Source organism: Mytilus californianus, unplaced genomic scaffold, assembly GCF_021869535.1.
Source record: "Mytilus californianus isolate M0D057914Y unplaced genomic scaffold, xbMytCali1.0.p SCAF_7, whole genome shotgun sequence".
Taxonomy (NCBI): Eukaryota; Metazoa; Mollusca; class Bivalvia; order Mytilida; family Mytilidae; genus Mytilus; species Mytilus californianus.
In genome coordinates this window covers 9,371,373-9,391,031 of record NW_026262723.1, presented here as the reverse complement: position 1 = coordinate 9,391,031, position 19,659 = coordinate 9,371,373, and the positions used below count along the sequence as shown (strand labels likewise).

The 19,659-nt window shown below is 32.8% G+C and overlaps 1 long non-coding RNA gene across 2 annotated transcripts; it reads left to right on the top strand.

Annotated features, from left to right (window-relative positions):
• The first annotated feature begins 12,659 nt into the window (after positions 1–12,659).
• LOC127708120 (uncharacterized) lies at positions 12,660–19,393 on the top strand. 2 transcript variants are annotated; one of them, XR_007985162.1, is made up of 3 exons: positions 12,660–12,826; positions 16,587–16,673; positions 18,009–19,393. It is a non-coding gene; the product is annotated as an uncharacterized LOC127708120 (long non-coding RNA). The 2 variants fall into 2 exon arrangements; XR_007985163.1 differs by having other exon boundaries at positions 12,666–12,698.
• The last annotated feature ends 266 nt before the right edge of the window (positions 19,394–19,659 follow it).

Here is a 19,659-nt window from a genome sequence, read left to right as displayed (position 1 = left end):
CTACTAAATCTAGTACGTTGGCTGACATGATGTTAAAATGTAAGATTGAACAAGTTTTAATGTTTTCCTGAGATAAAAACTCGTTCAATCTTTAAAGTTACATCGAAAAAGAGTTTGCTGGAGTACACTATCATAATCATTATTAAGGTTCAATAGAATTTTCAAACGCATTTTAAATGACATCACATGTTGAAACGATGTGGGCATACAACAAATATTAGATAACGTAATATAAAAACCACTAAATTTTTGAAGAAAAAACAACGATATTTTTCTTTTAACTGTTGATGTGGGAGTGTAAAGTACAGCTTCATTTCATTAAATATTGTGGCTAATAGCTATTTTCCAAGAATTAGATATATCGTCAATTTGGTAGAAAATAGGTAAATCGTTTTCGGTTTCAAAGTGATAAATGAAATATTTAAAATGTCAGAGACAGTTACGAGGAAAATTAATGAGTTTATATCGTTTCAGGAGAAGGGTTTAGAGAGTGTACTGAAATTTTTTCATCAAAAATAGAAATTTTATTTTCAATTTTTTATTAGCATTGAATTTCATTTGACACTTTTATTAGTGATTTTCTCTTCTTCCCTTTGGATATGATCAAACTAAGTTACCATTCCTGAATTATACAATGTATTCTATTATAAACACTGGACACTTTTAATTTGCAAAACACTCATTTGCAAATCCGCCGCCGCCTCTCCTTAGAGCTACAGTGTCGTGTATATAACCAAAATGTGCGGAATTACATGGGATTCAATAAATTCATTGCTTTTCTGCTGTCATTATTATATATATTTTTTTATTTAATTTAGAAAAACATGGGATTTTCAATATCCCATGGGATATGGCAAATCCCATGGGATTGACCATTATCCCATGGGATTTTGGTTAAATCCCATAGGATTTTTTTGGGTCCCATGGGATAATTGTAGTCCCATGGGATATTTGTTGTCCTATGGGACAAAAAAAATCCCATGGGACTATAATTATCCCATGGGATTTTTAATATCCCATGGGACAAAATAAAATCCAATTAATCCTATGGGATTCAAATTATAAATATACAGTAATGTGTATGTTACAATGAATTCTGTTTGGTAGTAAATTGTTTTAAGATGAATCTTTTTAGTTGAATATCTTTTTTTCCTTGGAAATGTTAATGCAATCATATTGTTCTATAATTGTTCAAAACTAAACTTTTAAACAACAAAGCAGATAATGTAAGTATCAATATATGTTTATTTATGAATTCTAGAATACTTTTTTGAACACACAATTTTTTCCCATTTGGAATCAATGAAAACTCTATTATTAGGCTTAACATACTAGTAGCTTTTTACATAAATCTAATTTTTTTTCAGGATATCCCTCCATCCAAAAAATTAATAGTTTCTTATCATCCAGCATTGTGTGATCTTAATGTATAGTCCACTTTTTTGGCCATTCAGCACAGAACATTGTCATTATTGTAGTTTTAATATCTTTAGATATTTAATAGAACTTCGTTTCATTGACTGAGTGATGAAAATAATAACTGATCTGACATTTGTCTTTGAATTTATTCTGGTCTTGTTTCTGTGTTTTCTCCTTTTATTCTATGTGATGAATTTCAATCCTTCTGAAAAAGAACCAATAAAATCCAAAGTTATGCATTATAAAAAATTGTTTGCATACATGTAGCAATAACATATGATTTTCAATAAAAATAGCTATGCGGTATGGATTTTACTGATTGTTGAAGGTTGTCCAGTGTCATCAGTTGCTAACCTCCTACATCCTTTGGTCTCTGATGGAGAGTTGTCAAATTAGCAATATACCACATCTTCCTTTTCTAATATTATATAACAATCAATTTATGTATTCTTCTTTATAACATTTGGGTATTTTCCCCAGTTATATATATATATATATATATATATATAGATCAATGTTAAAACTTTAGGCAATTACAATAACATTCCATTTTTCACAAGAATTTGCAATATATTATACAAAACGCCAACAATAGAAACAGCACTTCTTTAAGCTTCTGAAGTTCTGAAAGAGTTCCACTTGTGTTTTATTTCAATGAGAAAATACCTTGAACTCTTTTGACATGTTGGAAATTATAACATTGATACAAAAAATTATATTGTTTTTTTTTCTTATTTTTGTGTTGTTCGGTTGCTGTCTCATTTTTATATATGGTTATACATATATTCTAAATCTTCTTTTTGTTAACACTTAATTATTAATAGTAAAAATGGGATATTTTTTATTTTGATAATCTCAAAACATTATTATTCTATCAAATAACTTATTTCCAAGTTCACAAAACACCAATGTGTCAGATATTAATTTTAAGACGTGTATAAACATGATCAACAAGCAGTTGACAGGATGTCATGCAAAAATCTCACTAATATTAAACTTTCACAAAAACTCCATACTCAGCGAGTACTATTAAAGTTCTTAGTACAGGACAAATTCCTAGTACAGGACACCATGCCTGGCAAACACTAGCATGTGTCAATGTCTAGTCAATCATGTAATCAGGCTCAAAATCTTAGTTTGGCACTGAATTTAAAAGTTCACTACATAATGAACATGTGTATGAAATTCAACTTCATGGTAAGCTATGTACCTTAACCTAAAACTTTAACCTAAGAATGTACTATAATTTCACATTATGACATTTCTATGTTCAGTGATCCATAAAATCAGGGTAAAAACAGTAAATATGGTGTATAATGTATAAACAAGAGTGCACACGCTGAAATGTTGCGCCTTCTTTACTAATCATTGATATCATGTTGATAGTCCTAAATATAAAGCTTTACTACAACTATCACATAAACTCAACATGATCCAAGAAAATGAATTCAAGGTCATATAAACCCGACAAGAAATACATGTACACCTTACAATCATTCAATATACTAAATACAGTTGACCTATTGCTTATAGTTTCTAAGAAGCAGACTTAAACAAGAAAACTAAACATTGACCAATGAACCATGGAAATGAGGTGAAAATCTGATGAACCATGCCAGGCAGACATGTACAGCTTACAATCCTTCCATACAACACATATAGTTGACCTATTGCTTATAGATTAAGAAAAACAGACCAAAACACAAAACCTTAACACTGAGCAATGAACCGTGAAAATGTCAAATAAAACCTGCGAGACTGACATGTACATCATAAAATGTTTCCATACACCAAATATAGTTGACCTATTGCATTTAGTAATAGAAAAAAAGACCAAAACTCAAAAAATTAACTTAGACTACTGAACCATTAAAATGAGGTCAAGGTCAGATGACACCTGCCAGCTAGACATGTACACCTTACAATCATTCCATACACCAAATATAGCAGACCTATTGCATACAGTATAAGAAAAACAGACCAAAACACAAAAACTTACCTATAACCACTGAACCATGAAAATGAGGTCAAGGTCAGATGACACCTGCCAGAAGATGTGGTATGATTGCCAATGAGACATCTCTCCACAACAGACCAAATGACACAGAAATTAACAACTATAGGTCACTGTACGGCCTTCAACAATGAGCAAAGCCCATACCGCACAGTCAGCTATAAAAGGCCCAGAAATGACAATGTAAAACAATTCAAACGAGAAAACTAACGGCCTAATTTATGTACAAAAAATGAAACGAAAAACAAATATGTAACACATAAACAAACGACAACCACTGAATTACAGGCTCCTGACTTGGGACAGGCACATACATATAGAATGTGGCGGGGTTAAACATGTAAGCGGGATCCCAACCCTCCTCCTAACCTGGGACAGTGGTGTAAAAGTACAACATAAGAACGAACTATAATAAAATGCTTTGCTGAGCGCAGCCTGATACGACCGCAGAGGTCGATCCCTGAACAGTTGGGGCAATTTGGACACAATATTCAAGCTTGATACTGTCTGAATTTGGATTGTGATCAAATTTTTGACATAATATAGGTTTCTGACACAAAATAAATGTGGTCAAAGATCTTAAAAATCTATTGCGCAATACTTTCAATTGAAGATTTCTTCTTGAAACTTTTCAAAAAATTTGAAATTTCAAAAATATTGAAGAAAAAAAATTGGGAAAAAAAATCCTCGACCCCTTGGAGTAATTACCCCCAAACTCAATCCAAGCCTTTCCTTTGAGGTATGGAACCTTGTAGTACAATTTTAGAGAGATCCATACACTTAAACACAAGTTATTGTCTAGAAACTAGAAAAATGCTTGTTTTTGGCCCCTTTTTGCCCCTAATTCCTGCATGTTTGGGGCAATTACCCCCAAACTCAATCCCAGCCTTCCCTTTGTGATATGAAACCTTATGGTACAATTTCAGTGAGATCCATACACTTACACACAAGTTATTGTCCGGAAACTACAAAAATGCTTCTTTTTAGCCCCTTTTTGGCCCCTAATTCCTAAACTGTTAGTACCATAACCCCCAAAACTAATCACAACTTTCCTTTTGTGGTATTGAATCTTCTTGTTAAATTTCATAGAGATCCATTCACTGAAACTAAAGTTATTGGCAGGAAACCAAATGTGTCTTCGGATGACGATGACGCAGACGACGACGACGACAACATCATAGCATTATACGAACCCAAAAAAAATGTTTGCGGTCATATAAAAATCAGTTGAAAGAGGCTTAACTCATCAGATAGATAAAAATACTACAAATACAAGTGGACGTGGCCGGGTACTTGTACATCCAAACAACAAAAAGACACTAAGTACAGATCTGAGAGTACTCGCAGTTACTGACAGCTAGTTCAAAACCACTAACAACTAAAAAAAAATCATGCATCTAAGACTGTTCTTGTTTACTGATCCATGAAATGAGGTCTAGGTCAAGTGAAAACTCTCTGAAGAGCATGAGGACCTTGCAAGGTACGCACATACCAAATATAGTTATCCTATTACTCATAATAAGAGAGAAATTAACATTACAAAAAATCTGAACTTTTTCTTCAAGTAGTCACTGAACCATGAAAATGAGGTCAAGGACAATGGACATGTGACAGACAGAATTCGTATCATGAGGCATCTATATACAAAGTATGAAGCATCCAGGTCTTCCACCTTCTAAAATATAAAGCTTTTAGGAAGTTAGCTAATGCCACCGCTGGATCACTATCCCTATGTCGAGCTTTCTGCGACAAAAATACATGAACATTTTAAAGTACTAAATTTTGAGTATATACATGTAAAACCACAAGTTACTAACTGAAGTTCATGGTGAACTGTAACCAAAAACTTTAAGTGAATACAATTTAGAGAAAGACAGATGAATGCACAAACACTATCAAAACAGAGCATAAAACTTACCGAACAAGATGTTTTACATTTATTCTTCAGAAGCAGGAAAATTGAAGTGTTTCTTTTCTTTCTCTGCCCTCCATGATATAAACTTCAAATTCATTCATGCAAAATATGAAAATCTGCAAAAGTAGGACCTTGTATCTCAGCTTATCCACATTTTGAATTTTGAACTGCATTGTTCTTTTCATTTTGCTGGCAACCTAAACATGAAAAAAATGATAAACACATAATTCTGGATAAACTTCGTGTATTTATTTTTGTTGGTACAAACAATTTTTTCCAACTTTAAACGAAAACATCATCATTAGAAAGGACGTCATACTAACCTTCCGAAATATTTAAACAAACCAAAATTAATACTTGATTAAGATCTTGTCATAAATGTATAGCATGGATACCTCTTATTTTTGAAGACCATATGTCTATTGCATACTTATATTCCTTTGTACAAGAGTATGCATATTAATATTAAAGATTGATTCTGAGGACTTAAAATTAAAGACGTAGTGCCATTATCCCCTGAATTCATTACACTATACAATGCCATAAGGCTACTCCAAGTTGTATGCCAATCTTTAACATGTTTAATTAGCATGATTAATTTAAGTTTCATAACTCCATGTGTACACTTTGAGAATCTTACAATACTTTTTATTCTGATTTTCAGAACTTATTGTGAGGTTTTTATTAATGCGACTGAGAGCTGTATTGCATTCTTATATCTAATACATATTTATGAGCTGAAGACTACCTCCGGGTGCGTGACTTTCTCGCCGCGTTGAAGACCCGTAAGTGGCCTTCCGCTGTTGTCTGCTCTTTGGTTGGGTTGTTGTCTCTTTGACATATTCCCTATTTCCATTTTCAATTTTATGTATGCAGATTTTTCTTAAATCACAATAATCAATCTCACATTTTTGTCCATTATTCAAAATTAGCAAAAATTAATGCACACAAAAATTAACATTGTTAAAGCTTTTTTTTTAAATTCAAAACAGTTGCCCAAAACCATTAAATTCCTTGTTTGATTTATTTTATATTATTCAAAGCCTTTTATAGCTAGCTAGATGGTATAGCTTTTGCTCATTGTTGCATTTATATTGTTACCTATACCTAACTTGTGCATCATTTGGTCTCTGTTGGGGATAGGCCTACTGAAGAAGGTTCAACTTGGAATTTGCCGGATAATGAGTATTTATCCAAAAATGTAGAAGAAAGATATTCATAACCAAAACCAAAATTATGCTGAAATTAAAGATGTAAATTGTCTGTAACATGTTGTTTCATTTTTATTAGTGAGGTACTGGTGACCTGACAAAATTTATAAACATGAACTTTTGAGCTATAGGAGTTACCCTACTGGAGTTTGGATCTAGGCCCATTCGCCCTGATTCACATTCAACCTTAATTACTTGTTAGCCTGAATAAGTTAATATCTGTTTGCCCTGGGTCCATCCGCCCTGATTTTAAATTTTATTTTGTTATCTTGATGTATAATGTTTATTTTTGAATAGAGTATGGTAAAGTTTGTAGAAATTTTGCTCAATATTTATATTGTATTGCTACTACCAGATAAATTACATTATTTTCCTTTGATTTGTACTATAGAATACAGGTATAAAATTTTTAATATAATACAACTGAAGACGATTTTACAGTGGCGGATCCAGAAATTTTCATAAGTGATTGCCTAAGAGGGGGCCGGCTCCTGTCATGCTTCAGTGATTCCCTATATAATCAACCAAATTTTTTCAAGAAAAGGGGGCCCCAAACTCGTGTCCCCCCCCCCTCCCCCACTTAATCGGCCTCTCCTTTAAAAAACAACTGAAAACCATTATAAACTGCATGTATTTATCTTAATTGAAAACAATTTCTTGAGTTTCTCATTTAGCGGATCCAGAACTTTTCATAAGGGAGGGCCGGCTCCAGTCATGCTTTAGTGATTCCCTAAATAATCAACCAAATTTTTCCAAAGAAAGGGGGGCCCGGGCCCCCAACCTCCCCCCCTGGATCAGCCTATGATATATGTGTTTATATATCTCTCTGATATCCCATTTCAAATCAAATGTGTATTAATAAAACTTTACACTAGAAAAGTAAGGGATAGTTACTCATTTGGGAAACTTTCAAATTCACAGCATGCCGGTGCCCGTGTTTTCATCACCCTCGTTGTATTGCGGAATAACGATGTAGGCAAATTGAGAAAAACATCATGTCTGTGGTTGATAGTAGTGTGTGTGCATTAATTTTCTATACCTTCTTATTTAATATTTTTCCAATTTTGAGTACTGACGGCATGTGTTGTAACGTATATAGTGTACCAATGTCTTAAGACCAATGTGCTATTTACAAGTGCGATCGAGGAATGCAGGGGAAAGAAACTTATCAATTATGTTTATTCTTAAGACAAAAATGAGCCGCCGTAAAATGAACCGTGTCGAGGAGGTTACTGACACGTAATAGGGCAGAGACATATATACACATATGTGTATATATGTCTCTGTAATAGGGTCATCTCTCGAGAACATTAACTAGTACATTGATAATTTACTATGCAGTCAGTATCCCGAAAAAAAACGTATGGATGCAAAACGCTTCAGTAGTGGTTTCGGCTGACTACTAATACGTGCACTTTGTCTCAAAATATCCCGGCAGCGTTAAAGTTGGTCAGGATCTTGGGAAGGGGGGGGGGGTCTTCTTTTTCTGTGTTCTTTATTTTTTTTAGCTATATTTCTACAAACTTACACTTTTTGATCATTACTCTCTTTCCTCATATTTTAGCATTTCATTATTCTTTAATCTTTATTGTTTGCCCGTTATTCTCTATTCTGTTAACCCCCATCCATACCCTCTTATGTGGACTTAAGCTTTCGGTAGTTTATTTTATCCTATTTCTGTCTATGTGAATGTAAATACTTTATTTATCACAAAACAAAAACTTACTAAATATTTTTTTATGAAGTCCTCACCAGTTGCGGATCCAAAAAATGTCATAAGGAGGCACTTACTGTCATGCATAAAGAGGGGGCCCGCTTCAGTGATTCTCTAAATAATCAACCAATTTTTTCCAAAAAAGGGACGGGCCCCCATGTCCTCACTTACATCCACCTCTACCCCTTCCCACTTCGTATCATTGAATTCAGATTCAAGATCTCTCTGATTAAAGTAAGTAAGTAAGTCACATTTGCTTATATCAGGTTTTTGAATTGAACTGGCGAATAGTTGTTTCATTACCAATCATACCACATCTCCTTATTTTTTATATATACGAAAGCTTTATTCCAATTTTTAGGTGTATTGATGAATGTATAAAGATGCAGCAACTGTGTAGATACATTTTAACATACAGCACAAGAGATGCAGATTATATAAAACTTATAAGTCGAAGACATACTGACAACGCCATGGCAAAAACTTAAAAACGACCAAATGACGTACAACAGTCTATAAAACTTAACTATAGCATACAAAACGCAAACATTTAAAATACATAAGAAGCACCCAGACAGTCAAATAGAAATTTAAAGAATAAATAATTTGTAAAGATTTTCAACTAGGCCTACAGCTATATTTTCTTATCATCTAACAGTAAACATAGTTTCTGGTACTATGTGATAAGTCATTTTTTTCATGCAGACCCAGTTTCATTGATACCTTGAACTTAAAGTGGTTTTATGCATATCAGCCCAGATTGTGTGTGTAATTTTATTAAACAATTCAACAATACACGTTCTAAACAGGTTAAATTCAATTTACAAATTTACAAATTCAGATCTACTGGCATTCAACACCCAATTACTTACTTGCTGTATATTGTCAATCCCTCAACATCGTGAATACGCCATGCGAGGTGTTGGCTATGTTTGATACAGGGTGGCGGCTTCGAAGCGTAGAAAAAAATCCAGGTAAATGAAAGTGTAAAATTTTGTTGTTGAAAATTTTAAGTACTAAATTCCTAAATTTGTACTTAACTCCGTTCTACGGGTAACATGGTTGTTTGATATGAAAATAGGATAAAAAGCATCCCGAAAAATTATCACATTATAAGTATTCGTAAATGGATATGAAAAAACTTAACAAGGAATAAGTATCGGTAAACGGACAGAAAGTCGCAGTACAAAAGTTTAAATTAATTATTTTACAATTGTTTAAATATATGAGAGAAAGTTCTTGACGAATTGACTTTATCAGAGACTTTTTATATGTCTCTGACTTTATTTATAGATGGTTTTTAGTTGAGGAAATGATTAATTCGCTTTCAAATAGTTTTTTTTTATCATTAACTTATAAAAAGGAGACATTTTTGACAGCATGAAGCCAGTTAATTACCAAACCACTTTGGCAGATTGTTTTCTTAACAATCATTGTTCAATATTAATATTCAAAAATAAATTTTGTTTACAAGTCCGTTTCCTTTTAAAAATGTTTCAGAAAAATACTGAAACGTTTTTAAAATTAAGTTTATTCAAAGAAAAAAATATCCCAAAACTAAATCGTGACTCAAAATTTCCTAATGAAATTGTTAGATTCCGAATATTTAGGAGAAGATTGTATTTGTACTTTATGTAATGGTGGTGATATTGGAGACGCGATTCATTATATTATAGCAAGAATTTATACAAATCCTTGATTATAGAATGTTCGGCAATAGACGAAAGTAGACAAACCCTATTTAAACGGGGTTTTGATCTCCAAGGACCCCACATTTTCATCGAATAAGATCTATATTTTTTAACGTTTTCAAATGAAATAACTTGAATTGAAAATTTCCCGACTATGTGAAGATTTCTTATATTTCTAAATGGCTTCAATTATTACATACAAAACGAAAAAAATAACTTTTTTTTGTAAAAACAATAATCATGTATTATTATAATTTTTCCAAGGAAACGCTTTCTTTTTTATAACCATCACCAATCAGTCCTAATTATTAAAGATCAAACGACCTAATCAAAATGATGATTGGTATTGAATATGATCATCGGTTATGCATGACGTATCCCAAATAACTTCTTTAATGTTGGTTTGATTTTATCAAAACCAAAATTATAAGATCAATAAACAGCATGCGCCATGAGCGCATGAAACGCCCGTCGTCTTGTGTGTGGATTTTTATGCAATAAGCATAAATAGTTTCTGACATACGGCGTGACATGCGAAAACCCCCTTTTTTTTTACAAAAAACTCAATATCTCTAAAATAAAACAACGCTCACTAAAACCAGAAGTCCATTACTAGACGTAAAACATATATACATGTCCTGAGTGACTTTTTATGTCCTGTCTGCACTCAGGAGATCCTGAGCGGTTTTTAGACGTACCGTTAATTTATAGGCATATATTTGAAGCTGTTCTTAATTATGTACATTATCTATAGGTATACATGTATCAGACAAAAAACTTTCCAAAGAACTTAGTTCTAGTTATCTTAGGTCCTAGTCACAGGCACTTGTCTCAGAAAAAAAATGTCCTATATACTTTTAATGTTATATTAAGGTATATAGGAAACAAAATTCTGAGACAAGTGCCTGTGGTCCTAGTGTGAAATAAATCAACTGGGAATTGGCCATTTTAAACACAACTATATTCACGTTTTCTCAAGGGTTTGTACATGTAAAGTGAAATTATGTTTACTAAATGCGTAGTTACATAAGTTTATTTGCTACTTTTTTCTTCTTTATTTTATATAAATGATTTTTTTTTTGAATTTTAACATTTTTTTCTACGAAAAATTTGTAGTGTTGCAATAGGGAATGGACACAGATACTTAACTACATGCATTTAACGAAAGAAATTTTGTGTAATGTCATCAATCTGTATTACACATAGACAGGATGTTCTCTAGATAACTATGGTATTTCTAATACGTTATACACACCCCAGGGTACACGCACTGTCGTAATGGAAAATTACTGCATGCTTTAATTACCTGTAATCAGCCATGTAACAAATCAGTTGACTGACCATGTCATTACAGTTTAAAAAGTTTTTCCTCAGATCAAAACGGAATATTCATTTTAACTTTAAAATTTAAAACTTTAAAAGTATACTTTGACATAATTATGAAGTAAAAGAATTTAACAATTGACTAATCGGATTTTTCCAAAGATTAAGATACAATTATATTTATTATTCTGGGACTGACAGATATATCACAGGCACTTGTCTCAGAATTTTATTTCCTATATACCTTTATTAAAGTATATAGGATTTTTTTATGAGACAAGTGCCTGTGAGACATAAACATGCATAAGTCCCAGACATATATAATTGTAAATCAAAATGATTTACCTAATTACTGGGAAATAATATAATGTTTCAGCTATGTTGATGTCACAAATACACATGAATTATTTGATGATGCATGCTGAATTATTTGATGATGCATGCTGGAATTTCTTATCTAAATGCATGACGGTGACCACAGACATATATATATATATATATATATACATTTACTAATTCTATAATTTCTTGAGAAAAAAAAATCAGGAGGGGAGTCAGAGGGAAGTGAAACAAACATTTTAAGCTTTTATTAAAAATTGTTGGGAAGACAATAAAATACGACACTGAGTTTTGAAAACAAAGTTTATGATTGGTCTTGGTTTTTTTTTAATAAAGATGCCCCCTTTTTAGCCACACCGACGAATGGAGAATTCCAAATAGGGGGGGGGGGGGGGGGGGGGGGTGCGCTTCAATATTTGATAGGGGTGTCGCTGGGGTTCTGTTACCCCACCCTTTTCATATAATTTAGATCTTAAAAATGTATACCTTTTCATATATTGCGTGGGTAAAATTGTAACCTTTTCCCATATTGATTGGGTTTCGTGGGGTGTGTTGGAAAAGTGGAATATTTAAGGCTAAGATTCTGTGTGTAATGTTTACCTACGGCAAGACTTTCGGCTGTGAAAAAATGACAGGGCTTTTCATATACAAGTAATTGGAACTTTATCGACCTTATCATATATTTCTGATAGTTTTCCCCTGCACCTATTCCCATATTTTCAAGCAGGAAAAAGTGACCTTTTCCAGCGGCACGTCCTATCATCTTGTATATAGGAAGTGCCCCCCCCCCCCCCTCGAGTAAAATACACAAATGTATAATACCTTAATTCAGGAGCACAGTCTCTCTTTACCGTAAATAACTTCGAGATTAATATGTAAGTTTACTTTGCTAATCGATGTTCCTGTAATTCAGATTTATATTTATTTGTGAGACCCCCGTCACTATTTATATTCACTCAAAGTAAGGGGTTCTCCGTTACTGGGAAAATCTTATCTGATTCAGGATCAATTTATCGGTTACACTCCCCTATCACCAGTAATTCTTTGTTGTAAGCTGACATTCTGAAAAAAGGTATACTGTTGACTATCAATTTGCACGATTAGTTACAGATGTCGACTCGGACTACTGCAAAAGACAATAATTCAGTTCACTGATTTAGATTGAATAGTGGTTCGGTTAATCCCCTCTTCCCCAAACAAGTAAGAATTAGGTTACATCTTTTGGTAGTCCAAATAATTATGACGTCTTGCAAGGCTATTTTAAATTTTTTTTCTATCTATCTATCTTCATATTTCCGCACTCAGTCACAACTTTTACGTGCCCAGAAAAAAGTTAAAATAGCCTTGCAAGACGTCATAATTATTTGGACAAATCTTTTGGCAAATATGGTCGTACCACAGGGGTTTGTTACAATTTACCGGGTTTTCTATCCTTACGAATCCTGAAAAACTAAACAGGCCAGGTGATAAAAAATCTGTCTCCCCTTTTTATCCCACCAGAATATCAAAAGGTTGTCTCCTTACACCTAAAAATGTACATGACAAACATATATACAAATATGGTATCATGACAATGTGACGGCTCTTCAACAGAAACTAAAGACGTAGAAGTTAACAACTATATAGGTCACCGTACAGATTTCAACAATGGGCTAAAAAGGCAAACTGCATAATAAGCTACAAAAGGCCAAAATAGATGGACAATATCTGACAAGGGTAGAAATGTCCAGAATGTTGAAAAAAAAATCTACTGTCCATTTTAGATCTTGGGTAAACTCCTTATATTATACTGCCTGGTCTGGTGGTAGCGTGTTCACCTCAAGTGCAGAAGGTTGTTTATTTTGAACCCAACCGGGTAAAACCATAGACTTTAAAGTTGGTATTTGCTGCTTCTCCCTTAAGCACGCTGTATTATTAAGGTGTAAGAGCAAATACTGGTTTGTTCAGAGTCAGAATAATGTGTCAAGGTAAGGTGACATGTCTCTCAGAGAACTAGTGTAAGAGATAAATTAGTCCTGGTAAAAATAATGAAAATTGTCTGGTCAGACAAATATAACTAGTATTAAAAGTCCATGGATACAGAATTTACAAGTATATTTAGTCTGATGTCAGTAATTTAGTCCCAGACTAATTTTCCTAGTCCATGACATCACTATTCCGAGGTAAAAATGTCCAGTTTTTCTAATACTGTATGCATCATGTCAAGTATATTTGGTGTATGAAATTTTTTTTAAGGATGTATACATGTTTGTCTGGCATGTTTTATTCAACCTTGACCTCATTTTTATGGTTCATTGCTCAATGTTATTTTTTTTGTTTGTTTTTTGGTCACTTTTTCTATTTCCTTATTTTCAAATTAGCAATAGGTCAACTATATTTGGTGTATGGAATGATTGTAAGGTGCATATGTCTGACAGAAGTTTCATCTTACCTTGACTTTATTTTCATAGTACATTGGACAATGTTAAGTTTTTGTGGTTTGATCTATTTTTCGGATACTGTTAGCAATAAGGCCCCTATATTTGGTGAATGGAATGATTGTAAGATGCACATGTCTGTCTGGCATGTTTTATATGACCTTGACCTCATTTTCATGGTTCATTGGTCAATGAAAAGTTTGCATTGTTTTGTCAGTTTATCATATGCTTTAAGCAACAGGTAAATTATATTTGGTGGATGTAACGATTGTAAGGTATGCATGTCTGTCTGGCAGATTCATATAACCATGACCGCATTTTATGGTTCTTTGGTCAATGCTAAGTTTTCTTGGTTTTTTCATTTTATCAGATATTATAAGCATATGTCTACTTGTTGGTGTATGGAATGACTGCAAGGTGTCATATAAAAATAACAAGATGTCTGTCTGCCAAGGTTAATATTGCTGTGACCTCATTTTCATAGAATATTGATAATATTAAACAGCAAAAATGATGAGCAAGACAAGATATACAAATGATCCAAAATTGTCAGTTGCCTACTAGTTATACGACCGCAAAAATAAAAAATTTTTTGGTCGTATATTGGTATGACGTTGGCGTTGTCGTCGTCGTCGTCGTCCGGCGTCGTCCGAAGACATATTGGTTTTCGCACTCTAACTTTAGTTTAAGTGAATGGATCTCCATGAAATTTTACCATAAGGTTCTATACCACGAAAGGAAGGTTGGGATTGATTTTGGGGGTTATGGTACCAACAGTTAAGGAATTAGGGGCCAAAAAGGGGCCAAAAATAATCATTTTTGTAACTTCCAGACAATAACTTGTGTGTAAGTGTATGGATCTCTCTGACATTGTACCACAAGGTTCCATATCACAAAGGGAATGCTCGGATTGATTTTGGGGGTAATTGCCTCAAAATTTTAGGAATTAGGGGCCAAAAAAGGGGCAAAAAACAAGCATTTTTCTAGTTTCATAACAATAACTTGTGTATAAGTGTTTGGATATTTCTGAAATTGTACTACAAGGTTCCATATCACAAAGGGAAAGCTGGAATTGAGTTTGGGGGTAATTGCCCTAAACGTTTAGGAATAGGGGGCCAAAAAGGGGCCAAAAATAAGCATTTCTAGTTTCCAGACAATAACTTGTGTTCAAGTGTATGGATCTCTCTGAAATTGTACTGCAAGGTACCATACCACAAAGGGAAGGCTGGGATTGAGTTTGGGGGTGATGAATCATAAGGGGGTTCAAAAAATTGGGGGGGGGGATTTTTTTTTTTCTTTTTTTTTCTTTTTTTCCTTTTTTTTTTCTTTTAAAATTTTCCATTTTAAGTTGGTTATTTCTGATTTATATTTAAAATCAAATAATAATGATATGGTATATAATAAGTATTGTGCAATAGCAAGAAATTTTCAATTGCACAGTATTGCACAATAGCAAGAAATCTTCAATTGCACAGTATTGCGCAATAGCAAGAAATCTTCAATTGCACAGTATTGCACAATAGCAAGAAATATCCAATAGCACAATATTGCGCAATAGCAAGAAATTGTCAATTGTACAGTATTGCGCAATAGCAAGAAATATTCAAATGCACAGTATTGTGCAAAAGAAGATACTTCCTATAAATTGCTTATTTCTTGATCAATTTCATTGGGGTTTTATTCTTGAATTCTTGGGGTTCTTTAATATGCTGAATCAAACCGTGTATTAAGTTTTTGGATTTTGGGCCCTGTTTTTAAATTGGTCCACATTGAGGTCCAAAGGGTCCAAAATTCAACTTTGTTTGATTTCGTCAAAAATTGAATTATTGGGGTTCTTTGATATGCCGAATCTAACCGTGTATTTAGATTCTTAATTTTTGGTTCCGTTTTGAAATTGGTCTACATTAAGGTCCAAAGGGTCCAAAATTAAACTTAGTTTGATTTTAACAAAAATTGAATTTTTAGGGTTCTTTGATATGCTGAATCTAAACATGTATTTAGATTTTTGATTATGGGCCCAGTTTTCAAGTTGGTCCAAATCGGGGTCCAAAATTAAACTTTGTTTGATTTCAACAAAAATTGAATATATGGGGTTCTTTGATATGCTGAATCTAACCATGTATTTAGATTTTTTATTTTTGGGCCCCGTTATCAACTTTGTCCACATTGAGGTCAAAAGGGTCCAAAATTAAACTTTGTTTGATTTCATCAAAAATTGAATTCTTGGGGTTCTTTGATATGCTGAATCTAACCATGTATTTAGATTTTGGATATTGGACCATAATAGGTGAATGTCCAATTTAAAATTTTTAAGTTCTTAGACCACATTCATTCTGTGTCAGAAACCTATGCTGTGTCAAATATTTAATCACAATCCAAATTCAGAGCTGTATCAAGCTTGAATGTTGTGTCCATACTTGCCCCAACTGTTCAGGGTTTGACCTCTGCGGTCGTATCAAGCTGCGCCCTGCAGAGCATTTTATACTAATTATGTGATAGTAGTTATTGTCATTAAATGATAATGTTTACCCTTTTATGTGTAGGGCAAGGACATTAAAGATAAAGGGAAACTATAAACAAAAGAAATTATCAACAAAAATAGATTTACAGACGTCAACAAAGCCTAAATGGTAAGTCCACTTCTATAAAAGTTATTGCCCTTGAATAATGATTATTATGAAAATAAGATGTGGTATGATAAATAAGAAAACTATCCACCAGAGTTCAATTAAGTGGATGTATTAAAGCAATGCAATTACTTATTAGAGGCCAATGATGACCTGTAAATAATGAGAAAACCCATACCCTATACATGATATAGTCATCTATAAAAGACACCACAAACAAAATTTGGAACAAAACATCAATTCAAACTTAATTTATAAAAAAAAACAAGTTATGAAAAAACAAATATGACGGACTTGAACCAACATCAACCACTGAACTATGAACAGGCTCCTGATTTTGGACAGGCAAAATATGGCAGGGTTGATATAAAGATAAGAAGCGGTATGATTGCCAATGAGACTTTTCTCCAATAGAGATCAAATGACATTAAATTTAACAAAATTAGTTCACTGTACAGCCTTCGACAATGAGCAAACCCTATACTGCATAGTAATCTATAAAAGGCCATGAAATAACAAATGTAAAACAATTTAAAAAGGGCATGGTGTCTATCCATGCTAAACATGCTTGGGGGAAACACCACAAAGGCGAAAGCTAAGTGCCTGATTTTTGCACATAACAAAAAATAAAAAACAAATATGATATATAGCAACAATTGACAACCACTGAATAACAGGCCCCTGACTTGGGACAGCCACTTACAAAATGTGGCATGGTTTAACATGTTTGCTGGCGCCAAATCCTCCTCTAATGAAGGACAGTGGTGTAAGTGTCAGTTCATTTAAATATAAAAACTATAAAATCAGTTGAAAAGGGCTATTTTCTGCTCTTTGGTCAGGTTATTTTGATACATTCCTGTTTTCATTTTCAATTTTATTAACTCATTAGAATGCAACAAAGCAGAAAAACAGCTACCAAAAACACAGACCGGATGTGGCTGGAAATTTATTCTTTCCCTTTAACAAAAAAGACTCAACATACAGATCCATTAGTACTGACAGTTACTGACAGCTAATTCAAAGCAAATATCAACTAATAAAATAAACATTTTGTGAGCACCCAACCCACCCCTAACCTGGGACAGTGGTTTTAATAACAGCACAACATTTGAACAAACTGTAAACATTTGTTGCAATTGGCTTAACTCAAAAGACTGCAACAAGGCACAAAAAACAACTAATATGAAAACCATAGACACAAAGCACTGAAATAAGAGTTCTTACAATTTTAAATATTCAAATGAAAGTTTTATCAAAATGTACATAAACATGATAAAATAGCCATTTTATTGCTGTATTTCTCTTCATTTATAATTTTTGAGTTTTGTGTATTTGTAGGTCAGACATCTTGGTTTTCATGATCATCATTCAACAAGTCAATACTGAACAGAAAACTTAAAGTTGATATTTTTCTACATAGTGTGACTTTTTTTATTAATTTGAAATGGAATGTGTTTTTTTCCTACATAAGAAAGAGGAAATTTCATCATAATGACTATAAACAAAAAGGCGTCATATCATCATGATCATAGATGCACAAGAACTTAATCATGTAAATGCAACAACGTAATTATCAATTGAAAGAAGGGAGGAATGAAAAAATATATTAGTATTTTGTTGTCCAAATGAACTTGCTTTGTCCACTCATTTAAATCGCTCCATCCAATAAAGATGTACGGTGGAAGATTTTTGAAGAACAGATTGCAAAAGAGGTTTTGTCTTAGAATTGTAGGAATATTCTAGTGGATGAAATAATTTATTTACTTGACTCTTATATAGTGGACTGAATAATTGTACATAGCAAGCTGAAACAAGAAAAACTAAAACTTAACAGGAAAAGTGTTTATTTTATAAATTTGCAAATATAAACGTAATATTATGAACACCACAAAGGTATAAGATTCAAATCGTTTGCATATTCATGTATTGCAATGGAACTATAACAAAGAAAACTTTTAACTCATGAAAAGAGTAAACTATTAACTGTGCTTTGTCAATTTATTCAGTCAGAATATGAAATATTTTTTTCAGTTCTATTTTTCATAATAAAACAAACAAGACAAAGATTTCAAATCAATATTTTTTTCTTTTATTAAGACATGTCATCATTTTATTTCAGTTAAAGGATTTTATTTTTTGACTTTAAATAGTATTATACTTTCCAAAATAATAATAATCTTTATTGTCATATAAACAAATTAAAAACATGTTTGTGACAAAATGAAAAAAACCAAAATACACTCATACATGTCATATATATATTATAAACTTTTTACTACCAAACAGAATTCATTGTAACATACACATTACTGTATATTTATAATTTGAATTCCATAGGATTTTATTTTGTCCCATGGGATATTAAAAATCCCATGGGATAATTATAGTCCCATGGGATTTTTTTTGTCCCATGGGACAACAAATATCCCATGGGACTACAATTATCCCATGGGACCCAAAAAAATCCTATGGGATTTAACCAAAATCCCATGGGATAATGGTCAATCCCATGGGATTTGCCTTATCCCATGGGATATTGAAAATCCCATGTTTTTCTAAATCAAATTACAGATTATATATAATAATAACAGTAGAAAAGCAATGAAATTATTGAATCCCATGTAATTCCGCACATTTTGGTTATATACACGACATTGTAGGTCTAAGGAGAGGCGGCGGCGGATTTGCAAATGAGTGTTTTGCAAATTAAAAGTGTCCAGTGTTTTATATTACATATTTTATAGTTGAACTTGCATGTCGGAATATATGTCATGACATTTTATTCTAATTTAACATAGACAACCTTGAAAAACTTGATCTATTATACATGTATTTTAAACCTGCAAATATTAAGATATAGGGGGTCGGCACGCATAGTCAGCAATTTTCCTGAAACTTACCCAGACCATATAATTAGGTGAATGAGTAAGAAAAATGCCTCCCAAAGTGTTGCTAGGCTACGGCTGCCATGGCAACCAAGTTAGTGACT